This window comes from Bufo gargarizans, chromosome 4 (assembly GCF_014858855.1).
Source record: "Bufo gargarizans isolate SCDJY-AF-19 chromosome 4, ASM1485885v1, whole genome shotgun sequence".
NCBI lineage: Eukaryota > Metazoa > Chordata > Amphibia > Anura > Bufonidae > Bufo > Bufo gargarizans.
In genome coordinates, this window is record NC_058083.1 from 522087458 (window position 1) to 522110020 (window position 22563).

The window sequence follows — 22563 nt, forward strand, 5'->3', positions numbered from 1 at the left end:
TTCAAGAAACCAATTTGAAATGATTGGAGCTTTGTGACATGGTGCATTATCCTGCTGGAAGTAGCCATCAGAGGATGTGTACATGGTGGTCATGAAGGGATGGACATGGTCAGAAACAATGCTCAGGTAGCCCGTGGCATTTAAACGATGGCCAATTGGCACTAAGGGGCCTAAAGTGTGCCCAGAAAACATCCCCCACACCATTACACCACCACCACCAGCCTGCACAGTGGTAACAAGGCATGATGGATACATGTTCTCATTCTGTTTACGCCAAATTCGGACTCTAGCTCAGGAGATTGTCTTGACCAGGACCACAACCCTACATGCATTGAAGCAACTGCCATGTGATTGGTTGACTAGATAATCGCATTCATGAGAAATAGAACAGGTGTTTCTAATAATTATTTAGGTGAGTGTATATCCATATGCAGTAAGCTCCTGAGCTCCCTCTAGTGGTGGCCATTTATATCTAGATGCAGTAAGCTCCTGAGCTCCCTCTAGTGGTGGCCGTTTATATCTAGATGCAGTAAGCTTCTGAGATCTTCAAATATCAGAATTCAATATTTTGAACCTATTTAAAAGACAAAATGGGTTTCAAGGGTTGATCATATTCAAGCCTTTCTCCCCAGACCCTTGGTTGGAAGAAAACCGGCCAAAAATGAAAGAATTTCATTAAAAAAATGGCTGATTGTCAGTGACTGTATCCGACCAGAATATGAAGTATCGTGATGAACAAGCGCCAAATTCACACATCTATCACCTCTGGGCTGAGGGAAGTCATGTAATGGTCATGAACCGTCCACAGGGGGCGTCACGTAGCAGCCAACCCTTAAATGTGATCCATACAGTCACACAGGACAGTCATCCCTGCCCCCACACACAGCTCAGGTCATCAATCAGGCCCTTGATAAGTTGTCAGGACACACAGGACATTGTGGTGTGACCCTCGGTCACTATACAGGTGTGATAAACAGTCCCAGGGGCCCATATTCTGTGACAGCTGAAAAAGCGTCAAAATATGAGCTCTGTCTCTTTAAGGGCATCTGTTCATTGGATGACACTCCAGCTGCACACTCAGGGGCCAGACGTCTCCAATACATCTTAAAGAGGGTGTCCAAGTTTTCAATCATGACATAATGAAAATTTCCGTTTTTTTTTAAAAATATTCCGTCTTTCGAATTTCCACCAGTCTGAAGATCTCTGCTTGTTGTCAATGAATGGAAACACGCTGTGTGAGCAGGACCGTGTATAGGCAATGCTGTGTGACCTGCATACAGCAGCACAAATGTCTGTCCTTTCCTGAAGGTGATAAGTCTTACCTATGCTGACACACTGTAACAAGCCCAAAGAGAGAATAGGTTTTGAATGTATCAACTGAGATAGTGTCTGACTATTGGGACCCCCGCCCTCCAGACACTTATCCCCTGCAGATACACGATTAAAACTGGTTCCAACCCATTTAAATGATGGAAAAAAGGTGGCTTTCTGCAGCCACCACTAGGGGGAGCTCAAGAGTTTACTGCATACTTTCAATGAGTTCATTGAACATATGCAACATGCTCTCCCTCTAGTGGTGGCTGCAGGAAGACAGGACTTTATCATTTAAAAAGGTATTCCCATTTGGGACATTCATGGCATATAGATAGGGTATGCTATAAATGTCTGAATGGTGCAGGTCGCAGAACTGCAGAACGCAGTGCACGAACGGTGTCCTCTCCATTCACTGCTATGGGACTTCCAAAAATATTCGAGCAAGTATGCTCAGCTAGTCCCATAGCAGTGAAAGGAAGTGGGGGGCACACACGTCCTGTGTGCTCTCGCTTCATTTTGGGGACCTAGTTTGGATATAGAAGTGAGTCCCAGAAGTGGGACCTGCACCTATCAGACATTAATTGCATACCCTATCAATTAAGCAGCCCCCACTAGAGGGAGCTGAGGAGATTGCAGCATACAGATATATACAGCCACCACTAGAGGGAGCTCAGGAGATTACTGCATACAGATATATACAGCCACCACTAGAGGGAGCTCAGGAGATTACTGCATACATTTATATACAGCCACCACTAGAGAGAGCTCAGGAGATTACTGCATACAGGGATATATACAGCCACCACTAGAGGGAGCTCAGGAGATTACTGCATACAGATATATACAGCCACCACTAGAGGGAGCTCAGGAGATTACTGCATACAGATATATACAGCCACCACTAGAGGGAGCTCAGGAGATTACTGCATATAGATATATACAGCCACCACTAGAGGGAGCTCAGGAGATTACTGCATATAGATATATACAGCCACCACTAGAGGGAGCTCAGGAGATTACTGCATACAGGGATATATACAGCCACCACTAGAGGGAGCTCAGGAGATTACTGCATACAGGGATATATACAGCCACCACTAGAGGGAGCTCAGGAGATTACTGCATACAGATATATACAGCCACCACTAGAGGGAGCTCAGGAGATTACTGCATACAGATATATACAGCCACCACTAGAGGGAGCTCAGGAGATTACTGCATACAGATATATACAGCCACCACTAGAGGGAGCTCAGGAGATTACTGCATACAGATATATACAGCTACCACTAAAAGGGAGCTCAGGAGATTACTGCATACAGATATATACAGCCACCACTAGAGGGAGCTCAGGAGATTACTGCATACAGATATATACAGCCACCACTAGAGGGAGCTCAGGAGATTACTGCATACAGATATATACAGCCACCACTAGAGGAAGCTCAGGAGATTACTGCATACAGATATATACAGCTACCACTAAAAGGGAGCTCAGGAGATTACTGCATACAGATGTATACAGCCACTTTTACATCATGTTATTAGATATATTTAAAGGGGAACTCCACTTTAAAGTCTAATCCCATAAACTGACTGCCCTTGTGAAGATAAGTGGCTCTTTCCCTGTATATGATAAGGAAACAATTTATATGCAGATAAAGAGACCCGAGGAAGGCCGGAGCCTCGAGCCCTGGGTGACGACAGCTGCGGAGTACTCCATGTAACCTCACACCTGCGGCGCTGCCTCCGCTACGTGAGTCGCACTATTCATCTACACAAACTGAAGCTCATTAAAAAGGTTGTAACACCCAGGCTTCTCTTTGAGACACCCGATGCCAATCATTCTCAGCATCGCTGACATAGCCGTTCCGTCCCCTGTGACGTCCATCAAGACCGCGCGCCAGTCCGTCATTACTGTCCAGGGCGGCCACCGAAATGAAAACAGGACCAGTTGAGGTATATCCGTTTTATTTCAGTACACCCTACTACTACAGAGGGATCTGGATAGATTGGAGGCTTGGGCAGATAAGTGGCAGATGAGGTTTACACGGACAAATGTAAGGTTATGCACATGGGAAGGAATAATGCAAGTCACCCGTACATACTAAATGGTAAAACACTCGGTAACACTGACATGGAAAAGGATCTAGGAATTTTAATAAACAGCAAACTAAGCTGCAAAATCCAGTGTCAGGCAGCTGCTGCCAAGGCCAATAAGATAATGGGTTGCATCAAAAGGGGCATAGATGCCCGTGATAAGAACATAGTCCTGCCACTTTACAAATCACTAGTCAGACCGCACATGGAGGACTGTGTACAGTTCTGGGCTCCTGTGAACAAGGCAGACATAGCAGAGCTGGAGAGGGTCCAGAGGAGGGCAACTAAAGTAATAACTGGAATGGGGCAACTACAGTACCCTGAAAGATTATCAGTAGGGATGAGCGAACTCGAACTGTATAGTTCGGGTTCGTACCGAATTTTGGGGTGTCCGTGACACGGACCCGAACCCGGACATTTTCGTAAAAGTCCGGGTTCGGGTTCGGTGTTCGTCGCTTTCTTGGCGCTTTTGTGACGCTTTCTTGGCGCTTTTTGAAAGGCTGCAAAGCAGCCAATCAACAAGCGTCATACTACTTGCCCCAAGAGGCCATCACAGCCATGCCTACTATTGGCATGGCTGTGATTGGCCAGAGCACCATGTGACCCAGCCTCTATTTAAGCTGGAGTCACATAGCGCCGCCCGTCACTCTGCTCTGATTAGCGTAGGGAGAGGTTGCGGCTGCGACAGTAGGGCGAGATTAGGCAGATTAACTCCTCCAAAGGACTTGATTAACTGATCGATCTGCAGCTGTGGATCATTGAGCTGCTGATCCTCAATTGCTCACTGTTTTTAGGCTGCACAGACCGTTTGTCAGTCTCATTTTTCTGGGGTGATCGGCGGCCATTTTGTGTCTTGTGGTGCGCCAGCACAAGCTGCGACCAAGTGCATTTAACCCTCAATGGTGTGGTTGTTTTTTGGCTAAAGCCTACATCAGGGTGAAGCTGTCACACCAAGTGCATTTAACCAGCAATAGTCTGTTCATTTTTTGGCCATATACAAAATCAGGGGCAAGCTGCGCCTGTCACCAAGTGCATTTAACCCTCAATGGTGTGGTTGTTTTTTGGCTAAAGCCTACATCAGGGTGAAGCTGTGACACCAAGTGCATTTAACCAGCAATAGTCTGTTCATTTTTTGGCCATATACAAAATCAGGGGCAAGCTGCGCCTGTCACCAAGTGCATTTAACCCTCAATGGTGTGGTTGTTTTTTGGCTAAAGCCTACATCAGGGTGAAGCTGTCACACCAAGTGCATTTAACCAGCAATAGTCTGTTCATTTTTTGGCCATATACAAAATCAGGGGCAAGCTGCGCCTGTCACCAAGTGCATTTAACCCTCAATGGTGTGGTTGTTTTTTGGCTAAAGCCTACATCAGGGTGAAGCTGTCACACCAAGTGCATTTAACCAGCAATAGTCTGTTTATTTTTTGGCCATATCCCAGTCTAATTCTGTCACTAAATCCATACCGGTCACCCAGCGCCTAAATACTAGGCCTCAAATTTATATCCAGCTAAATCTGTCCCTAGTGCTGTAGCTGGGCGAGTTATTTAGTGTCCGTTCAAGCACATTTCTTGTTCTGGGTTGAAATACAATTCCCAATTTAGCAATTTCATAATTTAGTGGTTCCTGCTATATCAGAGCTATTTGAAATCTATCCCAAAAAGGGTATATAATATTGAAGGTGCACATTGGGTCATTCAGAATAACTTCACACACACGCTTCTGTGCATTTCCAAGTCTAATTCTGTCACTAAATCCATACCGGTGACCCAGCGCCTAAATACTAGGCCTCAAATTTAAATCCCTCTAAATCTCTCGTTACCCACCGCTGTACTGTTGTTGCTGGGCAAGATATTTAGTGTCCGTCAAAGCACATTTTTTGTTCTGGGTTGAAGTACAATTCCCAATTTAGCAATTTCATAATTTAGTGGTTTCTGCTATATCAGAGCTATTTGAAATCTATCCCTAAAAGGGTATATAATATTGAAGGTGCACATTGGGTCATTCAGAATAACTTCACACACACGCTTCTGTGCATTTCCAAGTCTAATTCTGTCACTAAATCCATACCGGTGACCCAGCGCCTAAATACTAGGCCTCAAATTTAAATCCCTCTAAATCTCTCGTTACCCACCGCTGTACTGTTGTTGCTGGGCAAGATATTTAGTGTCCGTCAAAGCACATTTTTTGTTCTGGGTTGAAGTACAATTCCCAATTTAGCAATTTCATAATTTAGTGGTTTCTGCTATATCAGAGCTATTTGAAATCTATCCCTAAAAGGGTATATAATATTGAAGGTGCACATAGGGTCATTCAGAATAACTTCACACACACGCTTCTGTGCATTTCCAAGTCTAATTCTGTCACTAAATCCATACCGGTGACCCAGCGCCTAAATACTAGGCCTCAAATTTAAATCCCTCTAAATCTCTCGTTACCCACCGCTGTACTGTTGTTGCTGGGCAAGATATTTAGTGTCCGTCAAAGCACATTTTTTGTTCTGGGTTGAAGTACAATTCCCAATTTAGCAATTTCATAATTTAGTGGTTTCTGCTATATCAGAGCTATTTGAAATCTATCCCTAAAAGGGTATATAATATTGAAGGTGCACATAGGGTCATTCAGAATAACTTCACACACACGCTTCTGTGCATTTCCAAGTCTAATTCTGTCACTAAATCCATACCGGTGACCCAGCGCCTAAATACTAGGCCTCAAATTTATATCCCGCTAAATCTCTCGTTACCGCTGTACTGTTGTTGCTGGGCAAGATATTTAGTGTCCGTCAAAGCACATTTTTTGTTCTGGGTTGAAGTACAATTCCCAATTTAGCAATTTCATAATTTAGTGGTTTCTGCTATATCAGAGCTATTTGAAATCTATCCCTAAAAGGGTATATAATATTGAAGGTGCACATTGGGTCATTCAGAATAACTTCACACACACGCTTCTGTGCATTTCCAAGTCTAATTCTGTCACTAAATCCATACCGGTGACCCAGCGCCTAAATACTAGGCCTCAAATTTAAATCCCTCTAAATCTCTCGTTACCCACCGCTGTACTGTTGTTGCTGGGCAAGATATTTAGTGTCCGTCAAAGCACATTTTTTGTTCTGGGTTGAAGTACAATTCCCAATTTAGCAATTTCATAATTTAGTGGTTTCTGCTATATCAGAGCTATTTGAAATCTATCCCTAAAAGGGTATATAATATTGAAGGTGCACATAGGGTCATTCAGAATAACTTCACACACACGCTTCTGTGCATTTCCAAGTCTAATTCTGTCACTAAATCCATACCGGTGACCCAGCGCCTAAATACTAGGCCTCAAATTTAAATCCCTCTAAATCTCTCGTTACCGCTGTCCTGTTGTAGCTGGGAAAGTTATTTAGTGCCCGTCAAAGCACATTTTTTGTTCTGGGTTGAAGTACAATTCCCAATTTAGCAATTTCATAATTTAGTGGTTCCTGCTATATCAGAGCTATTTGAAATCTATCCCAAAAAGGGTATATAATATTCAAGGTGCACATTGGGTCATTCAGAATAACTTCACACACACGCTTCTGTGCATTTCCAAGTCTAATTCTGTCACTAAATCCATACCGGTGACCCAGCGCCTAAATACTAGGCCTCAAATTTAAATCCCTCTAAATCTCTCGTTACCCACCGCTGTACTGTTGTTGCTGGGCAAGATATTTAGTGTCCGTCAAAGCACATTTTTTGTTCTGGGTTGAAGTACAATTCCCAATTTAGCAATTTCATAATTTAGTGGTTTCTGCTATATCAGAGCTATTTGAAATCTATCCCTAAAAGGGTATATAATATTGAAGGTGCACATTGGGTCATTCAGAATAACTTCACACACACGCTTCTGTGCATTTCCAAGTCTAATTCTGTCACTAAATCCATACCGGTGACCCAGCGCCTAAATACTAGGCCTCAAATTTAAATCCCTCTAAATCTCTCGTTACCCACCGCTGTACTGTTGTTGCTGGGCAAGATATTTAGTGTCCGTCAAAGCACATTTTTTGTTCTGGGTTGAAGTACAATTCCCAATTTAGCAATTTCATAATTTAGTGGTTTCTGCTATATCAGAGCTATTTGAAATCTATCCCTAAAAGGGTATATAATATTGAAGGTGCACATAGGGTCATTCAGAATAACTTCACACACACGCTTCTGTGCATTTCCAAGTCTAATTCTGTCACTAAATCCATACCGGTGACCCAGCGCCTAAATACTAGGCCTCAAATTTAAATCCCTCTAAATCTCTCGTTACCGCTGTCCTGTTGTAGCTGGGAAAGTTATTTAGTGCCCGTCAAAGCACATTTTTTGTTCTGGGTTGAAGTACAATTCCCAATTTAGCAATTTCATAATTTAGTGGTTTCTGCTATATCAGAGCTATTTGAAATCTATCCCTAAAAGGGTATATAATATTGAAGGTGCACATAGGGTCATTCAGAATAACTTCACACACACGCTTCTGTGCATTTCCAAGTCTAATTCTGTCACTAAATCCATACCGGTGACCCAGCGCCTAAATACTAGGCCTCAAATTTAAATCCCTCTAAATCTCTCGTTACCGCTGTCCTGTTGTAGCTGGGAAAGATATTTAGTGTCCGTCAAAGCACATTTTTTGTTCTGGGTTGAAGTACAATTCCCAATTTAGCAATTTCATAATTTAGTGGTTTCTGCTATATCAGAGCTATTTGAAATCTATCCCTAAAAGGGTATATAATATTGAAGGTGCACATTGGGTCATTCAGAATAACTTCACACACACGCTTCTGTGCATTTCCAAGTCTAATTCTGTCACTAAATCCATACCGGTGACCCAGCGCCTAAATACTAGGCCTCAAATTTAAATCCCTCTAAATCTCTCGTTACCCACCGCTGTACTGTTGTTGCTGGGCAAGATATTTAGTGTCCGTCAAAGCACATTTTTTGTTCTGGGTTGAAGTACAATTCCCAATTTAGCAATTTCATAATTTAGTGGTTTCTGCTATATCAGAGCTATTTGAAATCTATCCCTAAAAGGGTATATAATATTGAAGGTGCACATAGGGTCATTCAGAATAACTTCACACACACGCTTCTGTGCATTTCCAAGTCTAATTCTGTCACTAAATCCATACCGGTGACCCAGCGCCTAAATACTAGGCCTCAAATTTAAATCCCTCTAAATCTCTCGTTACCGCTGTCCTGTTGTAGCTGGGAAAGTTATTTAGTGCCCGTCAAAGCACATTTTTTGTTCTGGGTTGAAGTACAACTCCCAATTTAGCAATTTCATAATTTAGTGGTTTCTGCTATATCAGAGCTATTTGAAATCTATCCCTAAAAGGGTATATAATATTGAAGGTGCACATAGGGTCATTCAGAATAACTTCACACACACGCTTCTGTGCATTTCCAAGTCTAATTCTGTCACTAAATCCATACCGGTGACCCAGCGCCTAAATACTAGGCCTCAAATTTAAATCCCTCTAAATCTCTCGTTACCGCTGTCCTGTTGTAGCTGGGAAAGTTATTTAGTGCCCGTCAAAGCACATTTTTTGTTCTGGGTTGAAGTACAATTCCCAATTTAGCAATTTCATAATTTAGTGGTTCCTGCTATATCAGAGCTATTTGAAATCTATCCCAAAAAGGGTATATAATATTCAAGGTGCACATTGGGTCATTCAGAATAACTTCACACACACGCTTCTGTGCATTTCCAAGTCTAATTCTGTCACTAAATCCATACCGGTCACCCAGCGCCTAAATACTAGGCCTCAAATTTATATCCCGCTGAATTTGAATACAATACATTGGGCCAAATAATATATTTGTTGTTGTGGTGAACCATAACAATGAGAAAAACATCTAGTAAGGGACGCAGACGTGGACATGGTCGTGGTGGTGTTAGTGGACCCTCTGGTGCTGGGAGAGGACGTGGCCGTTCTGCCACATCCACACGTCCTAGTGTACCAACTACCTCAGGTCCCAGTAGCCGCCAGAATTTACAGCGATATATGGTGGGGCCCAATGCCGTTCTAAGGATGGTAAGGCCTGAGCAGGTACAGGCATTAGTCAATTGGGTGGCCGACAGTGGATCCAGCACGTTCACATTATCTCCCACCCAGTCTTCTGCAGAAAGCGCACAGATGGCGCCTGAAAACCAACCCCATCAGTCTGTCACATCACCCCCATGCATACCAGGGAAACTGTCTCAGCCTCAAGTTATGCAGCAGTCTCTTATGCTGTTTGAAGACTCCGCTGGCAGGGTTTCCCAAGGGCATCCACCTAGCCCTTCCCCAGCGGTGAAAGACATAGAATGCACTGACGCACAACCACTTATGTTTCCTGATGATGAGGACATGGGAATACCACCTCAGCACGTCTCTGATGATGACGAAACACAGGTGCCAACTGCTGCGTCTTTCTGCAGTGTGCAGACTGAACAGGAGGTCAGGGATCAAGACTGGGTGGAAGACGATGCAGGGGACGATGAGGTCCTAGACCCCACATGGAATGAAGGTCGTGCCACTGACTTTCACAGTTCGGAGGAAGAGGCAGTGGTGAGACCGAGCCAACAGCGTAGCAAAAGAGGGAGCAGTGGGCAAAAGCAGAACACCCGCCGCCAAGAGACTCCGCCTGCTACTGACCGCCGCCATCTGGGACCGAGCACCCCAAAGGCAGCTTCAAGGAGTTCCCTGGCATGGCACTTCTTCAAACAATGTGCTGACGACAAGACCCGAGTGGTTTGCACGCTGTGCCATCAGAGCCTGAAGCGAGGCATTAACGTTCTGAACCTGAGCACAACCTGCATGACCAGGCACCTGCATGCAAAGCATGAACTGCAGTGGAGTAAACACCTTAAAACCAAGGAAGTCACTCAGGCTCCCCCTGCTACCTCTTCTGCTGCCGCCTCGGCCTATTCTGCTGCTGCCGCCTCGGCCTCTTCCTCCGCCTCTGGAGGAACGTTGGCACCTGCCGCCCAGCAAACAGGGGATGTACCACCAACACCACCACCACCACCTCCGTCACCAAGCGTCTCAACCATGTCACACGCCAGCGTTCAGCTCTCCATCTCACAAACATTTGATAGAAAGCGTAAATTCCCACCTAGCCACCCTCGATCCCTGGCCCTGAATGCCAGCATTTCTAAACTACTGGCCTATGAAATGCTGTCATTTAGGCTGGTGGACACAGACAGCTTCAAACAGCTCATGTCGCTTGCTGTCCCACAGTATGTTGTTCCCAGCCGCCACTACTTCTCCAAGAGAGCCGTGCCTTCCCTGCACAACCAAGTATCCGATAAAATCAAGTGTGCACTGCGCAACGCCATCTGTAGCAAGGTCCACCTAACCACAGATACGTGGACCAGTAAGCACGGCCAGGGACGCTATATCTCCCTAACTGCACACTGGGTAAATGTAGTGGCAGCTGGGCCCCAGGCGGAGAGCTGTTTGGCGCACGTCCTGCCGCCGCCAAGGATCGCAGGGCAACATTCTTTGCCTCCTGTTGCCACCTCCTCCTTCTCGGCTTCCTCCTCCTCTTCTTCCACCTGCTCATCCAGTCAGCCACACACCTTCACCACCAACTTCAGCACAGCCCGGGGTAAACGTCAGCAGGCCATTCTGAAACTCATATGTTTGGGGGACAGGCCCCACACCGCACAGGAGTTGTGGCGGGGTATTGAACAACAGACCGACGAGTGGTTGCTGCCGGTGAGCCTCAAGCCCGGCCTGGTGGTGTGTGATAATGGGCGAAATCTCGTTGCAGCTCTGGGACTAGCCAATTTGACGCACATCCCTTGCTTGGCGCATGTGCTGAATTTGGTGGTGCAGAAGTTCATTCACAACTACCCCGACATGTCAGAGCTGCTGCATAAAGTGCGGGCCGTCTGTTCGCGCTTCCGGCGTTCACATCCTGCCGCTGCTCGCCTGTCTGCGCTACAGCGTAACTTCGGCCTTCCCGCTCACCGCCTCATATGCGACGTGCCCACCAGGTGGAACTCCACCTTGCACATGCTGGACAGACTGTGCGAGCAGCAGCAGGCCATAGTGGAGTTTCAGCTGCAGCACGCACGGGTCAGTCGCACTACAGAACAGCACCACTTCACCACCAATGACTGGGCCTCCATGCGAGACCTGTGTGCCCTGTTGCGCTGTTTCGAGTACTCCACCAACATGGCCAGTGGCGATGACACCGTTATCAGCGTTACAATACCACTTCTATGTCTCCTTGAGAAAACACTTAGGGCGATGATGGAACAGGAGGTGGCCCAGGAGGAGGAGGAGGAGGATGAGGAAGAGGGGTCATTTTTAGCACTTTCAGGCCAGTCTCTTCGAAGTGACTCAGAGGGAGGTTTTTTGCAACAGCAGAGGCCAGGTACAAATGTGGCCAGCCAGGGCCCACTACTGGAGGACGAGGAGGACGAGGATGAGGAGGAGGTGGAGGAGGATGAGGATGAAGCATGGTCACAGCGGGGTGGCACCCAACGCAGCTCGGGTCCATCACTGGTGCGTGGCTGGGGGGAAAGGCAGGACGATGACGATACGCCTCCCACAGAGGACAGCTTGTCCTTACCCCTGGGCAGCCTGGCACACATGAGCGACTACATGCTGCAGTGCCTGCGCAACGACAGCAGAGTTGCCCACATTTTAACCTGTGCGGACTACTGGGTTGCCACCCTGCTGGATCCACGCTACAAAGACAATGTGCCCACCTTACTTCCTGCACTGGAGCGTGATAGGAAGATGCGCGAGTACAAGCGCACGTTGGTAGACGCGCTACTGAGAGCATTCCCAAATGTCACAGGGGAACAAGTGGAAGCCCAAGGCCAAGGCAGAGGAGGAGCAAGAGGTCGCCAAGGCAGCTGTGTCACGGCCAGCTCCTCTGAGGGCAGGGTTAGCATGGCAGAGATGTGGAAAACTTTTGTCAACACGCCACAGCTAACTGCACCACCACCTGATACGCAACGTGTTAGCAGGAGGCAACATTTCACTAACATGGTGGAACAGTACGTGTGCACACCCCTCCACGTACTGACTGATGGTTCGGCCCCATTCAACTTCTGGGTCTCTAAATTGTCCACGTGGCCAGAGCTAGCCTTTTATGCCTTGGAGGTGCTGGCCTGCCCGGCAGCCAGCGTTTTGTCTGAACGTGTATTCAGCACGGCAGGGGGCGTCATTACAGACAAACGCAGCCGCCTGTCTACAGCCAATGTGGACAAGCTGACGTTCATAAAAATGAACCAGGCATGGATCCCACAGGACCTGTCCGTCCCTTGTCCAGATTAGACATTAACTACCTCCCCATAACCATATATTATTGGACTCCAGGGCACTTCCTCATTCAATCCTATTTTTATTTTCATTTTACCATTATATTGCGATGCTACCCAAAGTTGAATGAACCTCTCCTCTGCCTGTGTGCTAGGCCTAAATATATGCCAATGGACTGTTGCAGTGGTGGCTGACATGAAGCCTGATTCTCTGCTATGACATGCAGACTAATTCTCTGCTGACATGAAGCCAGATTGTCTGTTACGGGACCTCTCTCCTCTGCCTGGGTGCTGGGCCTAAATTTATGACAATGGACTGTTGCAGTGGTGGCTGACGTGAAGCCTGATTCTCTGCTATGACATGCAGACTGATTCTCTGCTGTCATGAAGCCAGATTGTCTGTTACGGGACCTTTCTCCTCTACCTGGGTTCTGGGCCTAAATTTATGAAAATTGACTCTTACAGTGGTGGGTGACGTGAAGCCTGATTCTCTGCTATGATATGAAGACTGATTCTCTGCTGACATGAAGCCAGATTGTCTGTTACGGGACCTTTCTCCTCTGCCTGGGTTCTGGGCCTAAATTTATGAAAATTGACTCTTACAGTGGTGGGTGACGTGAAGCCTGATTCTCTGCTATGATATGAAGACTGATTCTCTGCTGACATGAAGCCAGATTGTCTGTTACGGGACCTTTCTCCTCTGCCTGGGTTCTGGGCCTAAATTTATGAAAATTGACTCTTACAGTGGTGGGTGACGTGAAGCCTGATTCTCTGCTATGATATGAAGACTGATTCTCTGCTGACATGAAGCCAGATTGTCTGTTACGGGACCTTTCTCCTCTGCCTGGGTTCTGGGCCTAAATTTATGAAAATTGACTCTTACAGTGGTGGGTGACGTGAAGCCTGATTCTCTGCTATGATATGAAGACTGATTCTCTGCTGACATGAAGCCAGATTGTCTGTTACGGGACCTTTCTCCTCTGCCTGGGTTCTGGGCCTAAATTTATGAAAATTGACTCTTACAGTGGTGGGTGACGTGAAGCCTGATTCTCTGCTATGATATGAAGACTGATTCTCTGCTGACATGAAGCCAGATTCTCTGTTACGGGACCTCTCTCCTCTGCCTGGGTGCTGGGCCTAAATTTATGACAATGGACTGTTGCAGTGGTGGCTGACGTGAAGCCTGATTCTCTGCTATGACATGCAGACTGATTCTCTGCTGACATGAAGCCAGATTCTCTGTTACGGGACCTCTCTCCTCTGCCTGTGTGTGTGCTGGGCCTAAATATATGCCAATGGACTGTTGCAGTGGTGGCTGACGTGAAGCCTCATTCTCTGCTATGACATGCAGACTAATTCTCTGCTGACATGAAGACAGATTCTCTGTTACGGGACCTCTCTCCTCTGCCTGGGTGCCGGGGCCTAAATATCTGAGAATGGACTGTTCCAGTGGTGGGTGACGGGAAGCCAGATTCTCTGCTATGGAACCTCTCTCCAATTGATTTTGGTTAATTTTTATTTATTTAATTTTTATTTTAATTCATTTCCCTATCCACATTTGTTTGCAGGGGATTTACCTACATGTTGCTGCCTTTTGCAGCCCTCTAGCTCTTTCCTGGGCTGTTTTACAGCCTTTTTAGTGCCGAAAAGTTCGGGTCCCCATTGACTTCAATGGGGTTCGGGTTCGGGACGAAGTTCGGATCGGGTTCGGATCCCGAACCCGAACATTTCCGGGATGTTCGGCCGAACTTCTCGAACCCGAACATCCAGGTGTTCGCTCAACTCTAATTATCAGCATTAGGGCTATTCACTTTAGAAAAAAGATGAGGGGAGATCTAATTACTATGTATAAATATATCAGGGGTCAGTACAGAGATCACTCCCATCATCTATTTATCCCCAGGACTGTGACGAGGGGACATCCTCTGCGTCTGGAGGAAAGAAGGTTTGTACACAAACATAGAAGAGGATTCTTTACGGTAAGAGCAGTGAGACTATGGAGCTCTCTGCCTGAGGAGGTGGTGATGGTGAGTACAATAAAGGAATTCAAGAGGGGCCTGGATGTATTTCTGGAGCGTAATAATATTACAGGCTATAGCTACTAGAGAGGGGTCGCTGATCCAGGGAGTTATTCTGATGCCTGATTGGAGTCGGGAAGGAATTTTTAATTCCCCTAAAGTGGGGAAAATTGTCTTCTACCTCACAGGGTTTTTTTTTTTGCCTTCCTCTGGATCAACTTGCAGGATGACAGGCCGAACTGGATGGACAAATGTCTTTTTTCGGCCTTATGTACTATGTTACCCATGCATAAGAGGCAAAAAAGGAGTCATAAAGCCTTGATAAAAAACATTTTACCGTTTCCTGCACAGAACTCCTCTGCAGATCAGTGCGTCTCCATGGTAACAGACTACAAACAATCCCTGTGTTGTCTCATCCTGTAGTCATCTTCACTTACGTCACGGTAACCTACTGAAAAAAGTCCCCAGGGGTGAACCACCCCTATAAAACGTTCATAATATGTCATCACCGGACAAAGAGGTGGCAGCGCTTGCTGGGGTGCAGCGGCTCCTGCACAGCGTCTCTCTGGTACAGGTGGGTGCACCTGATACTGCAGTGTCTTCAACCGCTTTATTCTGCTGATCGAAGGGTTTTCGGACCCCCAATTGATCAAACATGGATGGCCAATCCCCTTCTATTCCTGCATACTATTAGTAAATACGGAGCAGACACTGAAGAAGCAGTGAGAAACATTGTATCGAGCTTAGAACGTGTACTTGGCAGCTGCCTCATCTACACCGGATACAATGCTGCAGCTGGGGCGGGGAAGTGTCGCCTCCAGTGACCTCGCTTCACCTGCAGGCTGCACGGCGTTTACATACATGTGACATTATACACGCCACCGCCGACTGTAGTCTGTGCAAACAGCAGAATCCCAAAGGAAAATAAACAGGCAAGAGAAACCTCCAGACAACACCGGGCACAACCTACAGAGAAAGCACAAGTGCTGTACACTATATAGTATACAACGCTGACATCTCCTGCTTGTTCAGAATCTGCAGAATCTGAGCGCTAACTGGGGTGATTCATTTTCTGTGAAATTATGGAAATAAAAAACGTTCTGCTATCCTGTGTTATTGGAGCATAACTAAGTCGAAATAAGCCTATCTGCAAATAAACCTGCTGACTGTTTCCAACAACAACACCCAGGAAGAATGTACGTGCATTTGTGCAGAATAATACAGGAAAATATAATGTATGTGCACAGTGACTGCACCAGCAGGATAGTGAGTGCAGCTCTGGAGTATAATACAGGATGTAACTCAGGATCAGTACAGGATAAGTAATGTATGTACACAGTGACTCCACCAGCAGAATAGTGAGTACAGCTCTGGAGTATGATACAGGATGTAACTCAGGATCAGTGCAGGATAAGTAATGTAATGCATGTACACAGCGATTGCACCAGCAGAATAGTGAGTGCAGCTCTGCAGGATAATACTCAATGTAACTGTTTCCATTCTGTGCAGAATGGGCATGGTCACATGCTCCTCTACAGACAATGTCTGGCCACATCACCTCTGAAGTCAGTCAATGGCCGCAGCGGAGCACGTGACCATGCCCATGCTGCACTGGATAGAAACACTCCAGGGACTGCATCATGGACACACTGGAGCGGCAGGATGCAGGTAAGTATGAATCCCCAACTCAGTGATGCAGGCTGCGGGCACTTGATAAAATATCCTTTTTCCCCAGAGAACCCCCTTAAAGGGTTTCTAACACTTGCATATGACATATTTGGTGTTCAGACACTAGCGATCCGCTAGTGTCTGATGTAGCTTACAAGCTAATTATTACATTAATCCGTTCGGCCGATAGCTCAAAAAAAGCACTTATATATTTATGCAAATGAGCCTCTAGGTGCTATGCGGGCGTTTTTCCAGCACCTAGAGGCTCCGTCTACCTTGCAGTTTGCCGCCCAGCGCCTCGCTCCAGCACGCCCATCTCTAACTGTATTCGATCCTCCCCCTGCTTCAGCCTTCCGAAATCTCGCGCCTGCGGCGTTCGTCGCGGCATTCGGCGCAGGCAATGTCTGACCGCTCCCCGCTCAGACATTTCCACTGCGCCTGTGCCGCGTCATCGGCGCAGGCGCAGTGGAAATGTCTGAGCGGGGAGCGGTCAGACATTGACTGCGCCTGTGCCGAATGCCTCCAAATGCCGCGACGAACGGCGCAGGCGCGAGATTTCGGAAGGCTGAAGCAGGGGGAGGATCGAATACAGTTAGAGATGGGCGTGCTGGAGCGAGGCGCTGGGCGGCAAACTGCAAGGTAGACGGAGCCTCTAGGTGCTGGAAAAACGCCTGCATAGCACCTAGAGGCTCATTTGCATAAATATATAAGTGCTTTTTTTGAGCTATCGGCCGAACGGATTAATGTAATAATTAGCTTGTAAGCTACATCAGACACTAGCGGATCGCTAGTGTCTGAACACCAAATATGTCATATGCAAGTGGTAGAAACCCCTTAAGGAGCAGAATTTGATGGAATAAAAGTTCATATTCTCACTACTCCTGATGATAAAAACAAAAAGTATATTTGTCCTGCTCTCCCCAGTCCCTACCTAGCCCTGTCAGTCATTTAGAAAGGTCAAAGCTGCTGATTGACTCCCTTTAAATAAACTGAACGTCTCCTTTAATAAATATGTAGTGTCACTTTAAATATTCTGTGCACCCAGCACTTGTTCCTTGACAGACCACAACTCTTCCAGACCATCATCTGCTCTAAGTTCCCACCAGTGTGCTGCAGAAGAGCAATTTCCTGTAATATCCACATCACCCGCACATCCTCAATAGCGGGGCCACAAGTTGTTCCATGTGGTAATCGGTAAGACCACTCAGCATTCCCTGGGTTCGTACGGATCGCCCCTAGGGTCATAGAGAACTGTTGGACCTCCTGATCCACATTCCACTGTCCAGTAATACACTTTCAGGGCTGTGAGCACATGACTGCTCATACTGATCTTTCTGGTGCACAAACAGTGCCAGAACTGCAGTGAAAGGTGAGAGGCACTATAGAAGGAGAGGGAGGAGATGTAATAACGCACAGTAATGATGTATACGGCGCTCAGAGTCCATAAAAACCGAGTATAAAGACACATTCTACAGTTATCAAACCTGCTCCTGGATCTGAAGACTTTTGTAATTACATGTAATTAAAAATGTATTATTGCCACTGAGCTATTCAATATAATGTATCTGTATAGCGCCACCTGCTGGCTGGTCTTTCACTTGTTTCTTGTCCGCCTCGCTGAGGTGGTCGCACATGCTCATCTTCAACTGCCATGAGCCGTCTCTACTGTTAGAAGCTGTGGAAGTTACAGGGAAAAGGCTACAGCAGAAAGGACACCCCTGTGAAAAATGACACGCCCCTGAGCTGTGATAGGGAGAGAGCTGCCCCTGTGAAAGGACACGCCCCTGTGAAAGGACACGCCCTTGAGGTTCCAGTTCTCTTCAGATATCCAGTAGAAAAAATATTAGACAGAGATTGTCATGTACTGTGTGATGTCTGATTTTCATTTTTTACATCATCCATAGCATAACCCCTTTAAATAGAAATATGAACTCTGTAATAGATTATCTCTCTCTCTCATATCTCTCTCTCTCTCATATCTCTCTCTCTCTCATATCTCTCTCTCTCTCATATCTCTCTCTCTCTCTCATATCTCTCTCTCTCTCTCATATCTCTCTCTCTCTCTCATATCTCTCCTCTATCTCTCTATCCATATGTCTATTTCATATCTATCTCTATACGTAGCTCATCTAGCTCTCTTTCTATCTCTCCGTCTCTCTATCCGTCCATCTGCCACTGTGGTAATGGACAAAAGAAAACAGCAGGTGAGAGCAGTGGACGCCATTCACACTGTACAGACACAGGATCCCCGGGGCGGACACAGGTCATCTGTCCTACAATGCATCAATGACACCGACGTGTGGGGGGGGGGGGGTCCTCTGGGGTCACAGGTGGCTCTGAACACTGCCACAAGTGTAAGATTATAGGCACTGTCCTACTACCCAGTATTTTCAGTAGCTCTGCCTGCTATCTGTGAATGGAATCATTTTAGGATAACACCAAGAGGCTGTAAACCTGAACCGGCTTCAGACTTCTGAGGTTTTGTCACAGTTGTATCCAGTCTAGACAATCCTCCCTGAGCTCTACAGCCTGGATTCCTGAAGGATACAACATTTTGCGCTGAGGTCACTTCCTTTATCTTCTCCAGTCACATCCAAAGTCATTTTTTTGTCTTGTTATTGGTACCATAGGGCAGTGCATCGTGGGCCCTCAGATGACAGTTACAAGGGCCAAGTCATGTCCTGACAGACTGGAGGAGTTAGAGCTGTTTCTAAGGGCAACCAGCAACTTCTTTGTAAGCAGCTTTGGTTGTGAATAGAGAAAATAAACTAAAATGGATTGGAAAACAGTAAAATCTTTGAAAAGTTTACGTAAAATTTCAGCTTTGGATTGTCTCAGTCCAGACAGGTAGGTCGGCTACAGTACCTCTCTTTTAATCAAGCATCCACTAGTCCGGAGCTGGACACAAATGGCGCCTGACGAACCCCACCAGCTTCTGAAGTTTTGTCAGGAAGCACAGCGATAATTTTTTTTACAGACGCCCAATTAAAGGGATGTTATTGCAAATTTAAAGTGGATCAAACAACGCCAGTTGAGGTGTGGGCGTAATTACTTTGTGTTAATTAGACAGTCTGGCCCTTTAAGGTGACTCTTAAAGCGCCAGGACACCTAAAGCCGCCATATAGATTTTATTCCCATTATTAAATTCCACGTGGATCGTACAGCCCCCTATGGATGGGGCGCTGGCCTCTATGGCACATTTAGGGGTTAAAGGCGGCAGCTGCTCCCCCCTGCCGGCCAGAGGTCATCGGCTAAAGGGCCCAGAGACCCACAGCTGCTCCTACAGTGAAATGGACAGGCAGGAAGTGTAAAGCAGTGGAGGGGGAGGGGGGCACACAGAATTTGGAGGGGGAAGCCATCAGTATTACACATCAGTGCTGATCATATCCTCGGCCTGGGAACCGGCTGCGGAGTATGTGAGGCATGTCTGCAGAGGCGCCTCCTCCCTGCAACCACAAGGTCAATGGCATCGGACAAATGTTCTGCAGGGAGAAGGGGGGCGCCCGTCCCCCCACCCACCTGATCAGTATGTAGAGGCCTTAAGATGAAATTCTCCCCCCAACCCCCAAAAAAAACAAAAACAAAAAAAATGTACAAACATGTGAACTGTGCCTTTAAGGGAACCCGTCAGCAGGGAGGTTGACGGGACGATGCTCCAATGTCATCAGCTCTAGCGCGTGGCGGCGTTAGGAAGAAATGTTATGCCCACCCGAAAAGTCCAAATGTGTGAACTGCACTTTTAGGGCTCATGTACATGAACGTATTTTTTTTCCGTGTCCGTTTCGTTTTTTTTGCAAACCGTATGCGGAACCATGCGGAAGTTACTCCGCGTGCATTCAGTTTCCGTATTGCCATTCCGTCCTATTATTGTCCGCCTTACGGACAAGGATAGGACTGTTCTATGAAGGCCTAGCTGTTCCGTTCCACAAAATACTGAATGCACACGGACGCCATCCGTATTTTTTGCGGACCGCAAAATATATATGGTCATGTGGTCTCTCCGGTCCTGAAGGTTTGTTACAATGTATCAGTCTGGAGTCCAGGCTGGTAGCGTCTAGACTGGATTCAATTGTAGCAGACCCTCCGCTGTGAGCAGTATTAGGTCCGGACGGGTTTCCATAGTCTGGATGTGAATAATATCTTATTGAGGAACTGAAACGCAGAGGTTGCAGAACTGTTCATTATATCGGGTAAGGAACTGTTCAGCATGAGCTTTCAGGTTCCTGAATAGAATGCCAGAACTGCAGTGAACACTGACAGTATGGTAGGAAAGGAAGGGAAATTAGAGCAGCCTCTCAGCTTTGATGAATTTAATATATACATGACATTCAATGGAGGCCATTATTCAAAATGGAGGCAAAGGAAAATGGGAGTAGTTACCCATAGCAACCAATTAGACTCCAGCTTTCCATCATTTTCAGGGTCCATGGCAACCAATTACATTCCAGCAATTTTTCCAGAGCCAATAGCAACCCATAACATTCCAGCTCAACCAATTAGATTATAGCCAAGCCCTCTGCAACCAATTAGATTCCAGGTTTCATTTTTTTTAAAGCCCATATCAACCAGTAAGACTCCAGCTTTCCATTTCTTTCAGAGCCCACAGCAACCAATAAGATTCCAGCTTTCCCTTACTTTCAGCTCTCATAGCAACCAATTAGATTCCAGTATTTTTCACATGGACCAAACCAACCAATTAGATTCTAGCTTTCCATTAGTTTCAGAGCCCATAGCAACCAATTAGATTGTGGCCTGTATTGTTTTCAGGGCCCATAGCAACCAATGAAATTCCAGCTTTCATTTTACAGAGGTCGCTACGGGCAACCGTACTACCTTCGGCACTGAGTATGACGAATATATTCCTATGGTCCACAGCTTTCTCACGGTGATCTCTCTAAGCCAATTAGCTGTCAGGAAGGCAGATGCCATCAGGTATGAACTAATAATACAGATTTATTTTGAATGTAAAGCTTTATTATCCTAGAAGGACAAAGCAAGTTCCCTTTCAAGATGTCACCCCTTTCTGCGGGTGATACCCCGGTCGGCGAGGTCTGGCCCACGGACGTTACTTTGCCTCCTGACCCTATAGAGAGAATATTCCAATTGTAACACAAATGCCTCATTGTCGGGATGCAGCAAGAGGAAGCAGCTGTTGTCAGAAAAGGCTAAAATAACCCCATTTACTGGCCACGTGGTACTTCACCCCGGGCCTGCAGGATGCTCCATACGAACCCCCAAGTGCCTGGCACATCCCGACAGAGCCCAGGGCATGAAGGATAATCCCCTCTAAAAGACCCTGAATCATTGATCCGCTGGGTGACCACTATTAATAGTCACAGCAACTGCACCAAAAACTGCATATTTGTTACATTCGTCCCTATTTCCTTGATTCTGCGTCGGTCTTCACTGCAGTACTGGCATTCTATTCATAAAGCCGGACGATCAGGGTAAACTAGAAGGGGGGGGGGGGGGATTTTCTACTTGGATTCCCTTCCATTAGCCAAAAGTATCTGCCCAACATTCAGTGGTGACCAATCTGACAGAAAGTGGACAACCCCTTTAAGCAATACATATGGCCGCCATAAACAAACACATGGAAAGAAGGGGGGGGGGGGGGGGGCGTGAACCAAAGATATTCAACCACCAAGGCTAGGATAGGAGACAGATCACAAACCCCTAAGGAATTTATAAATTAGGACTTTCCAATATGGCTGCCTTCAGGCTCAGGTCACATGGCATGGATGAAAAAAAGGCTATTGGCTACTACTAAATTAGTGATATCAGGCCATGGACGTGGTTGTCACTCACTAACGCCCCTTTAAACACCCCCCCTTTCCATAAGCCCCACCGACCCCTGGACCAGCCTGAAAGCAGCAAATCCTCAGAGAGCAACATAATCCCAAGTTTTAGCACTAAAAATATGTCTTTAGGTACAATTAACGAGAAATACGACCCAGTCCTACATTTAATATAGGAGGCTGAGCACTTCTATGCGTAAATATCTATTAGGCGGAGGCGCCCTTTAAGTGACATGCTTTTAAAGGTCCCTGATCAATATAATGAAATGCTTTGGTGTGAGGAGACGCTTTACGGTGTATTTATGGAGCTGCACGCCCAGGTGGCGGATTACCGCTGCTCCAATAAAAAAATATAAAAAATGGCCGTTGACAGGCTTCTATTTTGTTATACACCCTCCTG

The 22563-nt window shown here is 46.3% G+C and overlaps 1 protein-coding gene across 1 annotated transcript in view; it reads right to left on the minus strand.

Annotated features, from left to right (window-relative positions):
* CDC42BPA (CDC42 binding protein kinase alpha) overlaps positions 1-22563 on the minus strand; it is a 157453-nt gene that overhangs the window by 105949 nt on the left and 28941 nt on the right.